This window comes from Heterocephalus glaber, unplaced genomic scaffold (assembly GCF_053883595.1).
Source record: "Heterocephalus glaber isolate CG9 unplaced genomic scaffold, H.glaber_assembly_v1.0 deba00001687, whole genome shotgun sequence".
Classification (NCBI taxonomy): domain Eukaryota; kingdom Metazoa; phylum Chordata; class Mammalia; order Rodentia; family Bathyergidae; genus Heterocephalus; species Heterocephalus glaber.
This window is the reverse complement of record NW_028258412.1, coordinates 27,262,637-27,283,407: the sequence shown is the minus strand read 5'-3', so window position 1 is coordinate 27,283,407 and position 20,771 is coordinate 27,262,637. Positions and strand designations below refer to the sequence as shown.

At 55.7% G+C, this 20,771-nt stretch overlaps 1 long non-coding RNA gene across 1 annotated transcript; it reads left to right on the top strand.

The window, feature by feature from the left end:
• The first annotated feature begins 2,779 nt into the window (after positions 1 to 2,779).
• LOC110348944 (uncharacterized) lies at positions 2,780 to 18,545 on the top strand. The gene is made up of 3 exons (XR_002394603.2): positions 2,780 to 2,961; positions 6,523 to 6,622; positions 15,815 to 18,545. It is a non-coding gene; the product is annotated as an uncharacterized LOC110348944 (long non-coding RNA).
• Positions 18,546 to 20,771: the final 2,226 nt, after the last annotated feature.

Sequence of the window (20,771 nt, the reverse complement as noted above, 5' to 3'; positions counted from 1 at the left end):
GGGTGGACAGGGACAGGGAGGAGCTGCCCTGGCTTGACCTGCCAGGTCTGGATGAGGTCCCCCCATTCCGCCGTCCCCTCTTTATTATAGCCCTTGGGGTCCCCCAGCTTAACAGACGAACTTGACCTTTTCTTATTTATTTATTTATTGGTACTGGGGATCGAACTCAGGACCTTGCGCTTTCGAAGCAGGCAGCAGCACCACTGAGCTAAATCCCCGGCCCTGTTTTATAGTTTTTTGAGACAAGGTCTCACTTTGTAGTCCAGGCTGGCCTTGACCTCACTGTGTAGCCCAGGCTGGCCTTGAACTCGTGGTGATCCTCCTGCCTCAGCCTCCCAAGTGCTGGGATCACAGGCATGGGCCACCGTGCCAGGCTTGTCTCGTTCTCGGGTCCCATGTTTTCCTCTATGGTGGTCTGCAGCTTCCTGCACATGTCGGACAATCTACTTGGTGGCTCTGTGTGTCTTGGCCTGTGGTGATTGTGGTGAGACATGGTTGGGACATTTTCCTGCAAGATGCCTCATGCTGAAGCCTGGTCTCTGGTCATGGCTGGGTTTGATTCCTGGGCACAGGACCCTGCCTTCGTGTTCCAGAGCTGATAGCTAGCTCTGTGTCAGTTCCCAGCCCCAGGATGCTGTCACCACGTCCCCTGCCCTGGTTTGCTTGCTTAGGACTTGCCTGCAGAGCCAGGGAGGATGCCCCGCCTTCCTCCTCCCACTGCCTCATTCTTCCAGATGCTCTCAGAATTTCCTGCGCATGTGGGCAAGGGGCTGCCTGAGGCCCTGAGTTGCTAACAAGCCCCTGCTGACCTGGCACTGCTGGCCTGAATCCCACACTTCGAACAGCGAGGGCCTCAGGACAGGGCTTGAGCCCAGGGGGAGAAAGGGCCGGGTCTAGGCCTCGGACTCGGTCTGCTGTGTGTTCTTCGCAGGGCGGGTGTTTCCTGATGTCTCACTGGGGACCCAGCTGCTTTGTGGGCAGGAGCGGTTTGTCCACCCAGCCCCTCAGTGGCCCCAGCTCGTGAGTCACTGTGCGGAGCCCATGCTCATCGTGTGACCTGAAGCCTGGTGGCCTCAGACCTGGGGACAGCTAGGGCACCGCCATGCCTGGGTCACCCCAGCACCTGTTCCCAGCCCCCTCCTGCTGGTCAGGCCCTGTTGGAGTGCTGGGGAGACCCAGCATGCAGCTGAAGCACCCTGTGTTCAGTGTCTGCCAGCCCTCCGGGGTCACACTGTGGAAGGAGGGATGGGACGTGCTGGGACCACTGTCTAAGGCCACACTCAGGTCTGAGGTCCCTGTGGGCCGTCCGTGTGTGTTGTGGCGTGAGCAGCCAGATTCAGACCCTCAGCCAGCACTCCGGGCCCAGGGCAGGTGGGTGATGTGTGGACGGGTGACGGGAGACATCGAGGGGGTTTCTGGGTTTCCTGACTGTGGGGACGTTTGTCAAGGCTCCTGCCACGTCCATGCCTGTGACAGGGCTCAGGGCTTTGTGATGTTTTTGGCCACTGGGTCATCTGGCTGTGCAGTGAGCCGTAGTGCAGATGAACAGTTCCCCATGGGGCTCCACTGACCCACAGTGGGGCTGAGGTCAGGTGTGATCTGCCCACGGAAAGGCCAGTGTGTGCGTGCGTGCATGCGTGTGTGTGTGTTTGCACGCACATCGGGGGAGACAGGATACATAGATGTAGACATTTAATTTCTGCTAACATAGCCACAGGCCCTGTCAAGGGACTATCACATCCATCCCAAAATGAGCAATAAGAGGGATTGTTTTCTGAGTGAAGTGCCTGGGGCAAAGTCATTTAATTAAAAAATGCTGCAATTTAAGATGCAGGCAGGAGGCTGAGGGGGATTTCCAGCTGAGGTGGGGACCCTGCCATCAGCCCCCAGGCTGATAGAGATGGTGCCGGGATTCACAGGCTCACCTCCGTGTGGGTCCCAGAGCCCTGGGTCTGATGGCCATGAGTGGGGAGCAGGGACAGGGAGGGAGCCAGACAGAGGCCTGTGCAGCGAGGCAATGTGCACATCTAGCCACAGTCACAGAGACAGGAGAGGACGGCCGCGCCGACAAGAAAGAGAGCACAGGGGACCAGGGACACCACAAAGAACTGGGGCACAGGATTGAAGGAAAGTTTTCCTTGCTGGGATGAGGGATCAGAAAAGGATCCTGCTGCATGATGGATCAGAAGAAGACCCTGAGGGGTGAGAGATGGAAGAAAGCCCTGCAGGGGGGAGGGGGGAGGAGCACCCTGGGGGGGAGGAGTAGCCCAGAGTCCTCTGGGGACTCCACTGTCACTTGGCCAGGTGTGGAGCAAGCTGGGCCCATCCCACAGCCCTCTGGCCTGGACCCCATTGCTCTCCCATCCAGGGCGAGGAAAACTGCTTTGGGTCACTGCCCTCTTGGCTCCTGGCCTTTGGCACTGTGGCAGGAGTCAGGGTAAAGTGAGTCAGCAGCCCTGCCCCTCCGGGCTGAGCCCGGCTCGTCTAGGTTTGCTGATGTGGATGCAGATGTGGAGCCCATGCTCTTCACCAGCACCACTCCCTGCCTCTGCTGGCTCCAAAGGAACAGAGACCTAGAATGATTTTCACGAGTGCAAGGGAAGCGCTCTCCTTGCCTGGTGCTTTTTCCTTCCTTCCTCCCTCCATCCTTCCTTTTTGTGCTTTCCTTGTGCTCTCTGGAACCCCGTCCACGATGCTGTCCTGTCTCAGCTTCACCTGTCTGCCTGTGGAGACTGCTTAGCTCCAGCAGGTCACCCTAGCGGGCCCACCCCGCCCACCATGACCCCCGTGACAGCACCCTGTCCCCAGGAAGGTTGCCGCCCGCCACCCGGCTTCACCTGCACACATCCAGTGTCTCCACTGCACGCCTCCCTGCAGCCTGCCCAGGCCTGGCAGCGCCCACGGCTCCAGCTTCAGCTCTACTGGGAGTCAGCTGGAAGCGGGGTTCTACTGGAGAGAAAGGTGAGTACCCAGGCGCTACTGAGGTGCGAGTGAAGACCGGGTGAGACGCCCAGCACCGGCGATGCGGGCGTGCACGTGTGTGCGTGCGCGTGCGTGTGCACCCAGGTGTGGGCGCAGGGCGGGCAGCCCGGAGTGGGGGCCTTGGGGACCTCGGGACCAGCCAGGGAGGGGCTGTCCTGGGCACGTGCTGGGGAGCAGCCTCTCCTGGCGAGCACAGTACGAGGCTGCCGGCGCCGGTTACAGTGGCAGATGACGGTGGCCTGGGTGGGGTGGCGGCTGTGTGGGTGTCCAGGGAGGCAGGTGTGGGAGTGCGTCACAGAAGACCCGTCAGCACGCGACCTGAGGCTGCACGAGGGTGACGACAGAGGTCCCCAGGGTGGGGCGCTCGGCTCTGAGCAGGAGGTGGCAGCGCGGACACAGCCCTCCCCCCACGCAGCCCAGGACCCGCGCGGAGCAGCTCCAGAGAGTCGCCACGCCCAAGGGCTCCGGAAGGGCTGAGGGCCATCACCTCGCCCGGGACGTGGGGTCCCACGGGGACGCGTCGCGTCAGGGCCTTAGGAGGAGGAGGACCCTGTTCCAGGGGGCCAAGGGGCCTGGCAGGGGTGGGAGTGTTTGTCCCTGTGCGGCCTATGGCACAGGGTGAAGTTTCAGGCTCCTGGACCGGACCAAGACCACTGTGGACAGTGGACAGTGGACAGTGTTGTTTTCTATGCCTCATCCTCTCCAAAAGTGCCTCTCACGCTGCCATTTATTTAAAGCCGCTGGGATCTAAGGCAGTGTTAATATATTTGGAGGCCAAGTTTTCTAAAGCTTCCCTGGGCTGGGCTGCCCCTGACTCCACGTGGTCTCAGCGTCAGCTGCTTCCCCTGCTGACCTGCGCTGCTCACCCCATGCTGGGAAGAACACCGAGGCCTGCTTCACAGGCTCCTCCGCTGCTGCGGCCCCTGCCCTGACCCCAGCACAACCAGTGCAAATCAGGTTTCAGGGGCATCAAAATTACATGCACCGACTTGCCCCAGAGGGCAAGGGAGATTTTCATTTCCCGTCTCTCTGATCCTGACTCTGGGCCTGACCTTGTCCACTGGCCTGAGGATGCCTTTTGCACACAGGATGAGAGCAGGGACCACAAGGCCCAGGCTTCCCTTTGGAGACTGGCATGTGTTTCTGTTCCCGGAAACACCCAAGCACCAGGGGTCACACGGGACCTGGGATGCCCTGCTCAGGTCTCCCTCCAATTCTAGCAGAAATTTCCAGAATGAGCCACCTGCGTGAGCCACCCAGGAGCTTGATGTCTGTGCAGACACCACCAGCTCTGCTGCAAACACAGAGCAGACGCCTGTTTATTCTCAGGGTTGCTTAAGCCAGACCCATGACCTCAAAAAATGCCTGTAATGCATTTTTATTTCTATCTCGTTTGTCCACTGAATTCATCTCTATTAAATGCAAATAAAACTGATGACAAAACTCATAGCACATACGACTCCAGAGGAACAAAGCCGTGAGCCCCAGTGCATTTTTGATCAAAACCAGCCCATCTCACTATGAAACATTTGCAGAGGGACACACGAACATTCCCACTGCAGTGCTACTAACTGAGGGCCTTCAGCTTCTTATTCATCTATTTTAATGGCTTTTGCAGTGGACATCTAAGATTAGGCTCTGTGCATCTAGTTCCTACCGCCCAGTTTTGTCACAGGAAGACGGAAGTGTCTGGTCATGCGAGGTACTGATAGGGCTGTGTTCAGTGTCTCCCAGAGATTCTTGGCAGGTGGAGAAATAAGCAAATACAAACCCAACAGACTACGGGTGTTGAGCTGTTGGGAGAAACCAGAGGACCGCAGCTCTGACCCCAGGACTGTTAACTCCTCAACCTCGTCACTTTCCTCATCACTGGGGCAAAATACCCAACACTCAACCTTCAAGGAGGAGGCGTTTATTTCGGTTCATGTTTTAGAAGTTTCAGTCCTTGCTTGGTGGGCAGCATGGTGGGAGATTCTGGGTGGAGAAAAGCTACCCAGCATGGCAGTCAGGAAGCAGAAAGAGAGGGGGGAGCTGGGGAGGGAGACGCACCCTTCTAGGCCCCACCCCCAGTGACCCGCCTCTGGGCCAGACCCCAGCCCTGAGCAGGAAGTCAGGAACAAACCCTATGATCCAGTCACCTTCCAAGCACATCCAGCTCAGGGGCCTCTTTAGATCTGAGCCATAACATTGCTCAAGGTTGCAGTGATGTAATGGTGGCACTTCCTCTGCTGTGCCTGGATCTGCAGCTCTACACACAAAGAAGGGAGAGCAATCAGAAGAACTCCTGGGTTGAGGAAGAAGAAAAAGACAGAGTGAAGGAGAGGGCACTCTGGAGGCCTCTTCCGGGCCCAAGTGACCCCCACACCGGTGCTGGGTAGCTGCATGTGTGTGGCAGGCTCTGGTGGTGGCCACTGGACACAGGTTGGGCCACAGGCCCCCACCTGGCTACCCTCCTGGGGGCACTTATGCCCCACGAGAGTGGACAAGGCAGAGATGTGGAAGGCTCTTAAGTTGTTTGCATTTTAGAGTTCACAAAATACCTCCCTATCCAGCCTGTTTGTCCACAGCCTGTTTAATATTCCATAAAGCCAGAGCCTCAGAGCTGGAAGGAATCTCAGGGGATGGCTAATCTTACTTCAGCTGGCTCACAACATCTCTGAAAAGATGAAATAGACTCAAACAAGGACGACCTGAGTGTGCAGGAGTAACTACCAGTGGGGTAGACAAATCACTCACTTCTTCCACTCTGATCCTTGTCCTGAGGATTCCCCAAGGTCACCTGGCCCAGGTGGCACTGCAGGGCTGGACCTGGCTCAGCTCCACTGGTCAGTTTGAGAGGAGGGCAAAACCCACTTAGAAAAGCTGGTGTGGGTGCAGGGTCGACTCCGGGCAGGTGTGGACACCTCAGTCCCATGGTGTCTGGGTCGGATCCAGCCAGTGGGAGGTGGCCGGGGCTTGACAGTGGTTCCTCCAGACAAGAGCCACCACAGCTGGAGCCAGGGCGTCCACGGAAAGGCTGGAGAAATATCACAACCTTGCAAGTTCCGAGAGAATAATAGATGAAACAGAACAGAAATAACCCTGGGAGACGAAAGTGATTTTTTGTTGTTTTGTGCTTGGTTTGGAACCTTAAGGAATCCTGCTGGGCAGGGAAGTGGGGACCCCCTTGCTTCTGGGCCAGATTCTTCTAGAAATAACAGAATGGGGAGGGGAAAGAAGCAATTCCTTGGGGCTGGAGAGGGGCAAGGTGCCCAGAAGGGTTTGAGAGACCGGCGATTCCATTGCAGAGCCAAGGGGCTCCAGGGTGCTCATCCAGAGAGATTCTCCCGAGGCTTTGAGGAGTTTTGCACTTCGGAGAGAAACCCTTGCTCACTTTCATTTGGCCAGACTGGGATTAAATGCAGGCAATTTTTAAAAGTCAAAGCAGGAGCTCCGGTGGCTTAGTCAGTTAGCACGCGGCACTTAGAAAGTCAAAGCAAGCTCTGAAGATGACGCCTATTTCTCCTTCTCTTAGATTTTTCCTTTTGTCCTTTGTTTCAGTGATCTGCAACACACGGGGAGTCAAGCTTCTGAAAAGTCCACCTGCAGAGGCGATTCGGGCCTGTCAGTCTCCCGGGCCCCCTCACAGAGCCTGGCGCAGGTAAACCCCGGTGCTCTGAGGACTGGATCAGGTTGGCCGCTGCCTGGAGCTGTGTCTCTTTCCCCGACCCGCTCCCACCCCCGCTGCTCAGCCTGACTCTTCATGTTTAGGATTTAATTTTCCTTCCTGGGCAGCGGGCTCTCTGGCCAAGACAGAAGTTGATTCTGTGTGTGGAGAGATTCAAATGCAGCCAGGCCTTAGGAAGGTTTTTTCTCTTTGAATCTCACTGAAATCCACAGAGTGGGCTGCACTGGCTCCTTGGAGGGGGAGGAGGAGGACAGAGGAGGAGGAGGACAGAGGAGCTGGGTACACCTCCTTGGTCCCCAGCAGCCTGTGGCCTGCCTGGGTGACTGGCGCTTCCCTGGAGCATTTGGGGTCCCAGCAGGCTGTGCAGAATTCTAAGGTGGCCCCCGTGTGAAGGCCTCCAGCCTTCTGGGTGTGCAGGCTCTCGGGGCGCCAGGGATTCGGGTATGATTTGGATGTGACAGACAGGCCCTCCTGGGGTCAGGCCCCTCACTCACTTGTTTATTTTTGACAAAGCAGAGGGAGCTTTCTGCTGCTGCCAGCTGTGTGCTGGTGGAAAGGGGGCTTGTGCTGAGTGGCCCTGGACAGTAGGCGCCCCGCTGGCCTGGCCCACAAGCCCCGGTGATGGCTGTTGAGAAGTGGAAAACCAGATGAACAGGAGCTCCACTCTGCCTGGCTGGATGGGCGTTGCGGGGTGCCCTGTTGTGAGGGCCCTGTCCCATCCTGGGGGCATGGGATGGAGGACCAGGGACAGCGTGGACTGTGGACAGTGTGGACAGAAGTGTGGGCTGTGTGCTGCTCCCAGCCCGAGGCTCCAGCAGACAGAAGCAGCGGAGTACCTCTGTCACCGGTATCACTCCCTGTCCCCCAAAGCCACCTCCCTTGGGGGTGGGGTACACAGATGGGCTTCACAGGACAGCTGTGAGGACTGGATGGGGCACTCACAGGGGATGGGGGTGCCAGAGTGGCAGCAGCCCCCGGGTGGGTGGATGAGGCAGTGCAGTGGGTATTGGAGGTGGCAGTCACCAGGGCGCGGACCCCGCACGCTGGCCGAGCAGGAGGGCTGGTGGGATGGATGTGGACACCCAGGGCTGTGTGCCTCTGGCTCTTCCCACTGGACATGCACCGCGATGATCTGCTAGCTGGTGTGCGCCTAGGGGTAGGAGCGGCTCGTGTGACGCAGTGTCCTTTCCCGCTCGGTGTCACCTGCTCTGAACCTCAGTGTGAGGACGCAGCTGGGTGGGCCGTCTCCTCTGCCAGGATCTTGTGCCCAGGGAAGGCTCGGAGACAGTTCTGTCCTGAACGAGTCAGCTTGTGCATTGGTTTTTGTTTATTTTCTACACTTGAATGAGTCTTAAAATGCTACAAACTAGGAGATTCCACCTAGGAATCAGGATTTTTATCTTTCTGGGGAACCAAACAGCCTGGAATGCAGCCCTGGGGAGGGCGATGGGCCGAGTCTTGCTGCCCCTCTGGGTAGTGAAAGGCTCTCCAGCACCACATCGCCATGGAAACCACATCCTGGTGGTCGCCTTGGGTCCCTGTGGCCCATGTGCAGCTGAGTCCTTGCTGCCCTTCCTCTCACCAGGGCCCTTTAGCATCACCATCTCCATGGAAACCCATCACTCACTTCCCTCCCCATCCCGAGGTCCACGCTCTGGGCACTGAGAATGCTGTGCTGACTCCAATCCAGTTGGTCGGTGTCTGTTCCCTGGGTCCTCGGTTACCTTGAGCGTCACCTTGGCTTGCTGCGTCTGTTTGTGCTGCTACGTTAACACAGCAGGACTCCTTCCTGTGGCTTTTGAGGACTGTCGGTAGAGGGCGATTCCCCTCTTGAGCTCCAAGCCCAGAAGAGAGCTGGCCTGTGTCCACAGCAATCTTGCTCTTCTGAAAGGGGATGAATTTAAAAATCAGAAACGTGCATGGGAACTGAGGCACTCCGGGGACAGAGCAGCAGACTCCCGCCAGTTACACCATTGCCGGGCAGCTGGCCCAAGGTCATACACACATACACAAGGAGGCACTGGGATTCGAACCTGTTGTTCTGAGTCTGTTACAGGGCAGCTGCCTGCACGTCCTGCTGGGCCTCAACTGGATTGTCTGTTACTTGTGGCCAGGGTGATATTTCAATTCTGCAAGGGGTCTCCCTTGTAGGTGCCAGAATCAGGCTATAGCATTCAATAACGAATTGAGAATTTCATCCCCCGCAAAGATCACTGTCTCCATCATTTGAATGCAATATTAAATTCCAAACCCAGCTTCCAGCTGAGCAACCTCCTTTGCCATTTGCAGTCCTTTCCCTTTGTCTCTGAGGTTTGCAAGGGCTGTGGATTACAAAGGCGTTTCCCTGGCGGGCTCTGGAGCCCCCTCTCCAGCCACTCCACCCAGCCAGGGAGCCTCTCTCCCTCCAGCTGCCCTTCTGTGTGATCGCATAAGAATCTCTGAAGATGAGGTGGTGGCCTGACTGGCATCCTCACCCCCGGCACGGCATGGCCTTCACCTTCTTGATCTGTGGCAGCAAAGCCCTGGTGGGAGGGGCAGGTCTCACAGAGCAAGGGCATCTGAGGCCAAGCGGATCTTGGTGTAGCGTAGCGTGCAGCACACAGCAGTGCACCCCTGAGAAGGAGGGTCGAGTTCAAAGGAGCAGACATGCATTCCGGGGAGGGGAGAGATGGTCCAGCTCTCATGCCGCCCGTGATTGCCAGCAGCAAGGACAGCAGTGCCTGTGCCTGGTGGAGCTCAGAGTGAGCCCTGACCTTGGCCCAGGGTCTCCTCACTTTGCTTCCTTGTGCAGTGAATTTCTCCTTTTCACTACGGGAATGACCGTGTCAGAGGTGGTGTGGAAGCACACGGTCCACGTACCTTTCTAAAGACTGCCCTTGCCTGATGGTGACTCATGTGCCTCAGAACCCGAGCCACTGTTTTGTTTGCAGGAGCAGCTTGGGGAGCAACACTTATGTTCATGAAATGCTGGTTGCTGCCAAGGTTGTGATCTTACTGAGAAAATCACAGAGGAAAAGCTCAATCTGCTTTATGGACAGAAGTGATGTCAAAGAAGTATCCTTGCAAGTGACCTTGACTTCATTTCTACCACTACATCCACCTCATTCCATCCACCCCCACATCTTGCCAGCCTCCTGTTCATCCATTCACCCATCCTATCCCATCCACCCCATTCCTGCTACCCTAGTCAGTCCATTCCATTGTCTTAGTCCATTTGCTCTGCCATAACAAAGATACCATGGACTGGGAAGCTTAAACACTACACATTTACCTTTCACAATTCTGGAGGCTGGGAAGTCCCAGGAGCCTTCTCCTCCTCCTCCTCCTCTTTCTCCCCCCCCCCACCTTCTCCTCCTGACTTCCACACTCTGTCCACAGCACCACTGTGTGGCGTTTCCTGAGCCAGCTGGCACATTCCCATCTCTCTCCCCTTGAATCTGTCAGCATGATGGTTCTGCTTATGGATTTGCAGTTATTGAGCGAGTCTGGAGTCTGGCATCTCTGGAGCAGACTCCCTCAGCCACTGTGTATCAATCAGTGTTGCTGAGATGTGTTTGCCAACATGTGGTCTGTGTTCAGGAGGGTAGTGGTTTTGTTTCATTTGTATGCTTTTTTTCTCTGTTATTCTTGTGTCAGGGCAACACTAACCTCTGAAATAATCTGGAAAATGTTTCCTCACTTTCTATTTCCAGGAAACATTTTTAAGTCAATACCAATTTCTGTTTAGGCTTTGTTAGAGTGCTCCTGTGGGCTCCCCTGGAAACTTTGTATTCAACAATATTTAATTATAGATTCAATTTCTTTAATAGTTGCAGAGATAATCAAATTATGTGGTTCATCTAGGGTGAGTTGTGGTAATTTGTATTTTCCTAGGATTTGTCTGTGAGTGCAGACTGTTTACCAGAACCTGCTCTCAGGGGTCTGTAGGGTCCTGATTTATCTCCTGCTTTATTCTTAACAGTAGCAAATTGTTTCTTCTCTATTTTTGCAAAAATTTGTCAAATTCATTGATAGTTTCAAAGAGCCAATTGTTTTTGTCCCAAGCTGTACCTATATGAAAGCATCATGTTGAACATCAGGAATATATACAATTTTCATTTGCTAATTTTATCTGACCAATCCTGGAGGAGACAAAGGACTTACTCTTTTATTGATTTTTCTCGTTTTCCTGCTTACAATGTCATTGCTTCCTACTCTTTATTTCCTTTCTTCTTTTTGCATGGGGTTTATTTTGATCTTCTTTTCCTATGTTGTTTTGGGAAGAGACAAGAGGACTGAGGTGGCCCCTTTGCCTTGTGAGTGTGAGCGAAGTAACGGAGCCCTAAGACCCATCGATAACCAACTTTGAGGAGGTCACAGGATTTGTCACTGACTGTTGTGTGCTTCTGTTCTTTACCTGTGGCTCTCCCTGGCGGTGAACTGTACTTGTAGGCCAGTCACATTCCCACACCGTGGTCTGTGAAACCTGAGCCATGTTGCTGGGGACTGGCGCTCATGAACTAAACCAGTGCGGCTGAAATTAGTGCACTGCAGAATCATTCAAAGCAAAGAGGACCTGTTTTTAATGATTTTTATTTTTTTGGTTGTTTTGAGACAGGGTCTTGCTATGTAGCTCAGGCTGGCCTCAAACTCATGGTGATCCTCCTGCCTTAGCTTCCTGAGTGCTGGGATTATAGGTGTGCACCACCACACCTCCCAGGGACCTATTTTTAAAATTGTGGCATCAAACTGGAGGTTGATGTGCTATTGTAAGATAAAACGTAGAGGAGTTCCACATACCCTTCACATTCTACAAAATGTCACACATAACACAATGTCACGTGTAGGATATTGACACTGATGCAGTTCAGTGATCTCACTCAGATTCCCCCATTTTATTTATCTTTCCTTATCTTGCATCTGTGTGTGTTTTAGTCACTTTCTTGTTGCTGGGACACAATACCTGGCAGTCACAAGTGAAAGGAGGACAGTTTTATTTCAGCTCACACTTTGTAGAGGCTTCAGTCCCTATCAGCTGGCTCCAAGGTGGGCGGCACGGCATAGAGACATGGTGGAGGGGAGAGCTCATGGCATGGCAGCAGAAAGTAACCGGGCTGGGAGGGAGGAGGAGGAGGGAGACTGACTCTTGCAGGCCACGCCTACAGTGACCCCTCTTACACCAGCTCCACCTCTCAACATTGCACCCGGCTATAAACCCTGGGTGCACTAATCCACTGTCATGCACTCGCGATTCAGTCACTGCCAGAAGCCCCGCCAATGAGTGCATGAGGCTTCAGGGGACACTTAGATACAAGTCATAAGAGTGTGTGTCTTAGTCCTGTCACCCGTCTGAGTCCCTATATCCTCTACTACAGTCAAACCGTGAACCTTTCCTTTCACTGCTTATTTAAATAATCACATCTGCCTCCTTCCAATACCACAACCCCACTGCTACCCAGGCCCCCACTATTCCACCTCCCATTACTCAGAAGAATTAACTAAGTGGGAAACATGTGCAAACCTCCACACTGGCTTTTCCCTGTCAGCACAGTTCCCTGGAGATTTGTCCACGGTTTTGCAATGCCACCATCTATTCCTTTCCACTGCTGAACAGCACCTGCAGCACGGGTGCCCTGTGATGGGTCTCCCCACCACCTGCTGATGGACACCTGGGGTGTTTCAAGTTTGGGCTACCAGGACTAAAGCTGCTCTAAACATTTGTGTCTACGTTTCTGTGAGACCAGAAATCTTCTTCACTGGGTGACAAACAGGTGGATTGCATCGTCACCTCATCTGCTCTTTTGAGGGGCTGCCAGACTGCTTTCCAGGATGGCTGCAACATTTTACCTTCCCGATGTTGACCACCTTTTCGTGGGCTTATCAGCCACTTGCATGCCCTTCAGTGGAAACATCTGTGCCTGTACTTAGCCCATTTTCCAGGTGGCCTGTTCGTATTTTACTGTTGAAATTAGAGAGTTCTCAATGCCTTCTAGACACTAGTCTGCCTCCCCACCCCAGCCCTTCTGAAGCTGCCCTTCTAGGCGGCTGCTCAGGTCCAGATGAAGGGTCTGCCCTCTGACACCAGCTCGACCCTGTCCGTGCCTGTGCTTGGGGAGGCAGTGGTGGATTGTGAAGAGGTGCTGACCCCGCGGGGGTGGGCAGCCACGCCGTGGACCTTAGACTCCACTCCGCGTCACATTTGGTGCCACACTGGAAATCAGTTGTGGTCCTGATGGCTTTATTTGGAGGTGCAGCAGGGCAGTGTCATGTCAGTGCAGGAAAGTGTGTCCTCTTGTCCTTGCTTGATGCCCAAGCTCTTATGCATCAGGCCCACGTTGTTCTTTGTTACTGTCTCAGTCACTTTTTTGTTGCTGGGACAAAATACTCAACATCCACAATTTAAAAGACCAAGTTTGTTTGGGTTCACAGTTTGCTAAGTTTCCGTCCATGATTGGCTGGTTCCAATGCAGAAATGTCATGGTGGAGGACAGAGCTCAATCACAGTGGCCAGGAAGCAGCGAGAGAAGGGAGGAGCCATGGGGGGAGATGCACTGCAGTGACATGCAAGGACTCACCTCTTCTGACCACACTCAGCCACTCTCCTGACCAGTGACGAACCCACTGATGAGCACAGGACTCCAAGGTCCAATCAGCCTTCAGAGCCCCCACCTCTCGGTGCCTGAGGACCTGGGGCTTTCTAGGTCTGAATCATAACATTCTGCCCTGGCTCTCAAAAGACACACATTCCTTGAAGTAAAATTCATTTAGTTCATCTCTAAGTGTTTGACAGTCCCAGCATTGCTGAGAAGTCCAAGTCCAAAGTCTTCTCTGAGACTCAAGGCAAACTCTTAGATATCAGGCCCCTAAAAATCAAAAGGGAGGGGTACGGGGATGGAGAGGAATAGGACCAAAGCTGGCCACAGTCCCGCAGGGCAAACTTTAAATCCTGTAATTGTATGTCCAGCACCCAGGGCATTTTGGCCAGATGTGAGCCCCAAGGGGCTTGGGCAGCTGTGCCCCAGCTGCGATGCTAGTTGCAGCCCTCACGGTTGCTCTCTTGGGGGTGCTGTACTCACCATCCGAGGCTTTCCCAGTAAAGGTTCTGTTCCTGGCCTCTCTCAGTTCTTGGGGTCTCCACTGCACTTTTGGTTTTCACTCTCACAGCTTCATGTACTGCCCTTTCAGGGGCACACTGCCTGACCTCCTTCTGGAGTCTAGATAGACGCTTCCTTCATGCCACAATTGTTGCACTCTGCATGTGCATAAAACCAGAACCTTGTGGATGATGCCAGCTGGAGCAGTAGTTGGGCCCCCTTGAATCACAGTTGCAGAAGACTCTGAGTGCTGAATGGCTGAGCACTGCGAACTGATTCCCAGGGAACCAATTCCCTGGGTGACCCTTCTGGCCATCTGACTAAAGGCTGCCAACAGTGCCCATACTACAGCCTGAATGTTGGGGCACCTGGACATTTCCTTAGCCAGATTAATTAGTCTGCCACCCTGACTCTCAGTCTCCCCTGATGTCTCAGGACATAGGCAAAAAGTAGACACATTTTCTGCCAGAGCATAACATACATGGCCTCTAGCTGAACGGAGTACTTGTTCCCGGCTGAAACCTGACTCTGGCCTTCACTGTCTACATTTCTACGTGCATTCTGGTCTTCTGAGATCTGGCCAGAATCTCCCATTGAGCTTGGCTTATAGCATTCTATGGCTTTTCTAGCTGGCATCTACAAAACTTTCCAAATTCCTGCTGGTAACCAGTTCCAAAGGCTTCTAAACCATATGGTAAGGTAGTCACAGCAGTGACCCCATTCCTAGCATCAAAATCTGTCTTAGTCACTTTCTTGTTGCTGGGACAAACTTAAAGGCGACATTCACAACTTAAAGGAGAGTTTTATTTTGTGTCACAATTTCATAAGTTTCAGTTTAGGATTGGCTGGTTCCAATGCAGAAAGTGGCATGGTGGAATGGCCTGCCACAGAGAAGAGCTGCTCATTCATGGTGGCTGGGGAACAGAGAGAGGGGGGAACTAGGGAGGAAGAGACATCGTTGCAGATTACACCCACAATGATTCACCCTCCTGACCGTGCCCCACCTTCTGACAGCACACTCAGTCACCAGACTGAGCAATGGATAAATACAGTATCCTCCAAAAGCACTGTTTTTAGGTACATGAGAATTTGGGGGACACTCTAAATCTAAACCCTAACAGTCACCTGCTGTTAGCTCTGGCTGCCCAGGGTGTGTCGGGAAAGTTCTGGCCATCCTATGACTCAGTTTTTCTGTTAGCTTCTTCACCTCACTCTCACTGCCCTCGTGGAGCTGCATTACCAAACAGTGAGACTCCTCGGGTTAAAAAAACTCCAGGTGAGCCTTGAAAGCCACAGTGTCCTTTGCTTTCAAGCAACAGACACCACTTCAGTTGACTCTGGCCAGAAGCTTCTAGAATGGGAGACAGGGGACTGGAATACCAAATACTGAGGAATGTCCATTTAGACTGAAGGAGTGCTGGACACAAAACTGATGTTCTCATAATTGTATTATAATTGTACATTATATCCCCGTGTTGCTCATTGCGCTATGTCAACCTGACTTGAGTAAGAACCGCCTAGCAGATTAGTAGGCTCTGGGTGTGTCTGTGGATGATTGATGTGTAGGCCACCAAATTGAGGGGAAGACCCACCCCGACTGTGGTGGTCCCAACCAATAGGCTTGTAGCTTAGATGCAATAAAAAGAGAAAGAAGGGTGTGTTTCCCTTTTCTGGAGGTGTCCTCATCTGTGTTGTTGCCTTTGGACCTTGGTCTCCAGTTCCCTCAGCCTTCCAATGCAGAGTATGTGGCTTTCCAACACGGCTCCCGCCTGCAACTCTGCAGCAAGTCCAGGCCTTGCACCCCCGACTGCTTCTGGATCCTCTGGCTCTCAGGCGTGCAGCTCGCCACTTTGGGTTCTTACAACCTGATCTGGCAGATGCCACTGTGACTCTTCTGCTTCTGATCCTGCCAGCCCACTTCCCAAGCCCTGTGTGTAAGCACACGTGTGTTTACATTGAATCTGTTCCATAGAATCCTAACTCACTACTGCAGTCTCTAACAGGTGATGTTATTAGATGCCCCAGGGACCCTGAAGCTTGCTCAGTGGAGATAAACCACGGGAAGTTTATCTTTCTGTCTTCATCCATGCAGGACCACCCAGGCGTCAGCCTCCTGCTGTGCTCCAGCCCACACCAGCCCAGGAACTGCGACACAGTCGGAGCAGCCTGGCTGAGAGTGCAGGCCAGAGGCATGTAGACCACAGCCGTGAGCGTGGCTGTGCACGGTGAGCCAGATCCAAACATTAGTGTCGCCACACGGAGCTCTCCTGTCTTCCTCCACTTCCTTCAATTTACCCCATCTGGCAGCACCAGGCTGTATGCCCACATCAGATCAAAATCCATTTGCGTCCCCTGGAGGGGAGGGGAGGAGGGGAGCGAGCACTCACTGACCAGGGTGCATTGCTTCTGGGCACCACTTCCGTTCCCAACCCTGAAGGACAAGCAGGGTGGGGTCCCTGGATCGCCCTCCCTCTGCAGAGCCTGGAAACACCGAGTGCCTCTGGCTGGTTTCTGTTGCTGTAACTGCTCTTCGGAGCTGGTGACTTATAAACAACAGAAGCTCATGTGGCCGGGGTTGGGGGGCGGTGGGGGGGTGCACTGGAGTCCATGCCTGAGGGCCTGCTCGAGGTTCGGGCCTCTGTGCGGTGCCAGCCTCCGCAGGGGTGGAAGGGCAGGAAGACCTGCAGGGCGAGGCTGCCCTCTCAGCTCCAGCCCATCGTGGTCAGCATCGAAGACGTCCTGCCCCAGCTCTCCCACCCACCCTCCCAGCCCATGCTCTTGGGGACCCGGGACCCCGAAGCGTGCCCCTGAGCCCTGTCCTCGTGGATTACCTAGGCCCTCAGTGGGCCCCGTGCTGCCGGAAGTCGCTGTCTCTGTCAGTGTGTGGGCTCATTAAACTGCGTGCTGGAGAGCACTCACTGCGAATGAGGCTTCTCTGGGTTTTAACATTTAATCTCTGTTTCCCGGGGTCCAGACACCATGTCTGGTGCCTCAGGAGGAGCTTGCAGAAGAGGACGGGGCCAGAGATGGCAGAAACGTGGCCCAGCCAGGGTGGCCTGGCCATGACCACTGGGCCCAGAGGTGCTCAGCTCACTCCGACCCGGCCTCCTCCTGCTCCTCCTCCTCCTCCTCCTCAGAGCCCTGGGTGAGGTGCACGGTGGAGCCCGAGGCAAGTGCCGTTCTCTAGTGACAACCACGCACCATCACGGTTCCCTGCCCTTCTGCGAAGGCTGGGGCCTGGGGGTCTTCGGGGAGTCGGCCTGAGCGCCCTCTCCCAGCTCTGGACTGTCGTCAGGTGCTTGTGGGGTGCAGAGCCAGCTGTCGAGGGGTGAGGAAGCTCTGCACTCAGCGAGTGGCCCACAGTCCTCACCAGCCTGGCCAGGAGACCCCTCTCCTCCCCTCCAGCTGCCCTGGGGCCCAACCCCCGCTCAGGGCCGGTCCAATGCAGAGCGCCCTGGGCCCGCTTCTTCCCACTGTGGCGCCAGCTCCCTGCACCTTTTCCTGCTGGGCCCCGCAGGGCTCCTGGGACACAGTAGGTGCTCAGTAGGCATCTGTAGAATGGACGGGTGAGCTCTGAACCACTACTCCTACGGACGGGAGAGCAGAGGTGTGGAGGGGCCCAACCGCAACCGTAGGCCCCGGAGATGCCAGAGCCATGGCGGCTGCTTGTGGGGACAGCTGGACTTCCGCTCCCCGCGGGGCCACTGTCCCCTCTGCCTGCACCTGCGGGCGGCTGCTGGGCTCCCAGCAGGGGCTTTGCCAGAGCCCACATTTATACACAGCCGCTCAGCCGCTGTCTGCAGAGCCTGGAAGACAGATTCTCCCAAGTTGGTCACAAGACTGCTAAATGGGGAGACTGCCATGGCCTGTTGGGAAGCAGGCGCCCGCCGAGATAAACGCCGGTCACAGGAGAGCAAGGAGAAGCCGACACGGGGCCAGTTTGGGTTCCGGCACCGGAGTGAGGGAGCTGCGGAGAGTGCTGGTGACAGGGGTGCCGCTCCGGCTCTGCCCATTGTAATGGCCCCAGAGGGCAGGCAGGGTCATCGATGTGCCTCCAGCGCAGCTCGGAGGGTTGGGCTGTGTCCTGGAAAGTCCCCTGCACCCCTCGCTTTCTCTAATAGAAATGTGATGGGCAAGCCTCAGTGTCGGGGTGCGAGCCGGGCTGTCCTTCAGGTCCGCGGCTTACCGGGTGAGGCCCCGCCCACAGAGGAAGAGGAAGTGGGGCAGTGCTAGGACCCTTCAGGAAGGCGGGAGGGAAGCGTGGCCCAACAGGAAGGGAAACACGGGGGACATCGGACGTCCCGCCCCAGAGGACGGCGGGCCTGGGCTGTCTGTGGATGTCGCCGGGGAGCGGCGTCCCGAGGCCTCTGTAGCCTGTGTTGCGAGGGCTGAGAGACAGAGACAGAGGGAGGAGAGCGGGAGTCCATCACTCACTCGTATTGACCATAAACTCCGTGGGCCAGACGTAGTTGGAGCTATAAAGAGTGTCATAAACTGCAAAGGAGACTTTCCGGCGGTGGAGAGGCCCTGGCTCTGGGAAGTGGGCCTAGGGACCGGCCAGGTGGGAGGCGATGCAGCCGGCTGTCAGAAGGGCGGCCTTGCAGGAAGCTGGGCGTTTCGAACAATCTCGGAGCCACGTGCGGGGCAGCAGCATGCACAGGTCCGGAGGACGGGTAGGCGAGCCACGCGGGGCTGGGCAGTGAGTCGGCGTGAAGTCCACGGAGGTCCTGGGAAGCTGCAGCACCTCAGAGCCAGGGAGGAGTTGAGAGGGGCAGCGGGCAGCGAGAGGGCGTCAGCCCGGGCGGGGCTGTGATGCGGCCTGGAGCGGGTGTCTGGTAAATTCCCGGCAGGTGTCGCGGCGGGTGCCGAGGTCTGCGTGCGTGGGCGGGGCGGGGACACGGGGGAGTGTCGCTGGGGGTGGCATATCCCCCAGGTGCCGAGTGGGGTCAGGAGGGGCCCTCTGCTGCTCACGGGGTGGGAGATGCTGAGCAGGGCCTGGCCTGAGTCCCCGAGCCTCCCGGGTCCTCCCGGAGCCAGTGGGACAGAGATGCTTGGGGACCTGGAAGGAGACTGGAAGGGCAGCAACCACCGCGCGGGGCAGGTGGAGAGCGGGGCGTGGACAGCAGCCGGCACAGTGTCCTCTGCATGTTGACCTGAGCGTCCCTCCCGCCTCCTCATCTGCAGGGCACCGGCCGCTCCGAGCTGACACCGAGGACATCGGCAGGGCAGCCCTCTCGCCAGCAGTGGGGACACCCCCTGACCACAAGGGGTGCAGCAGTGTGCCCAGCACCACCCTGATGCCCGTCAGTCAGAGACCCTGGAGGCCGCTGTGGAGCCCTCGGCGACCATGGCCCTGGAAGGGCAGTGTGTCCCGTGCATCCCGGTCAGGCGCTTGAGTCTTGGGCCCCTTCATGTGGCCCCGACCTGCTGTGGTTTCGTCACAAGCTGCGACTTTGGCTGCTCTGGTGCAGGACTCTGGGGTGCGGATGCAAATCCACTTTCTGCTGCACCTGGGGGCTGAGCTCACAGGAGGGAGGCTCCACACCAGCCTCAGAGGCTCTGGCTCCTGGGTGAGGACACCCCGCCAGGCTCACAGGGTGGGGACAGAGCAGGGCCAAGTCCCAAACCACCCTTTCCTGTCTCTGAGTGTTCATCGTGCAGGGTGGGAGTGTCCTGGGTGCCTCCTCCACGTGCACCCACTCAGAGCCCCGTCCAGGGACGTCCCGCCCTTTCCTCCTCCCTGCGGACCTCGGCACAGATGCGCCTCTCTGTACCCATGGCCCCAGACCTTCCGGGCACTCGGGCGGGACGTGACCGTAGTAGGCATGATGGTCATGCGATGTCCAGCCTTGGTCTTGGACGACTTTGACACGGGTCTTCTCAGCACCAGTAGCAATCTGTTGTTACTGCCCCCTAGCCAGCTTACCGGGTGGCTGCTTGTGTGTCTGTTCCCCGACCCCCAATCCAGCTCCTCAGACGCAGGCTTGAATATCAGTGTCTTGGTGCAAGGGCAGAGCTGGGCTCTGATTCTGCACACTTCTCTCCGGGAGAGCTCGTCTGGGCCTGGAGGGAGGGTATCCTTGCACAGAGAAGGGCAGGATGCTGTGGCATTGTCCACCCCATAGTCAGAGGAAATCAGGGTTCAGGTTACACAGAGCAATGGCACTTTTGATTTTAACAGAGCCCCCACAAGGTGCGTTCCATAGTTTCCACATCAGAAAATCAAGTTCAGAGAAGTTGAGCTTCATGTGCCAGGTCACAAACCCAGAGGATTGCTGAGCAGAATCGCCCCAGATCTGTTTGACCTCTGTTTCTTTCAACACTCTGTAGGTGCCTTTTTCCCATGAGAAGAGAAACTTCCAGGTGGCAGGACAGTTGCCTCTTTATCTTTGGTGTATTGCCACCCAGGACCTAGCACTGGCTCAGAAAATATTGTGTGGGTGGATGTTCAGTGGGTGGATGGATGGATAGATGGAAGGTGGCTGGATGGGTGGATGGGTGGATGGATGGATGGATAGATGGAGGATGGGTGGATGGGTAGATTGATGGAGGATGGATGGATGAGTGGATGGGTGGATGAGTGGATGGGTGGTGAATGGATAGATGGGTGGAGCATCATCAAGGAGCCCACACATGGGCCTGCAGTCCTTCCAACTTTGCCCTGACTTTTGCCTTCTGACTTGGGCTTCCTAAGCCTGTGACCAATTTCTATGTTTGTCTCTGTGTGCACATGCAAGAGCAGTGAAAAGTCAGGTGGCTCAGGAGTCAGGCAGGAAACATAAAAGAAGGAAAGGGGAGAGACCTCCAGGTGTGGAGGGCACATGCACAGCCCTTTAGGGCACCCACCCCAAAACTAAAATAGAAGAGGAGCACGTTAAAGCCATCCCTGAGTGGTGCCTGATGCTGAGTTCCTGAGCCCCTGGGGACCAGATTCTGGCTTCTGCCCAGGTGAGGAAGTCTCTCCCCTGCAGACTGTGCCTTCTGGGGGACAGTGTTTGAGGGTCCCCTGAGGGCAACCAGGCGACACCCAGTTCACATGGTGAGGCCTG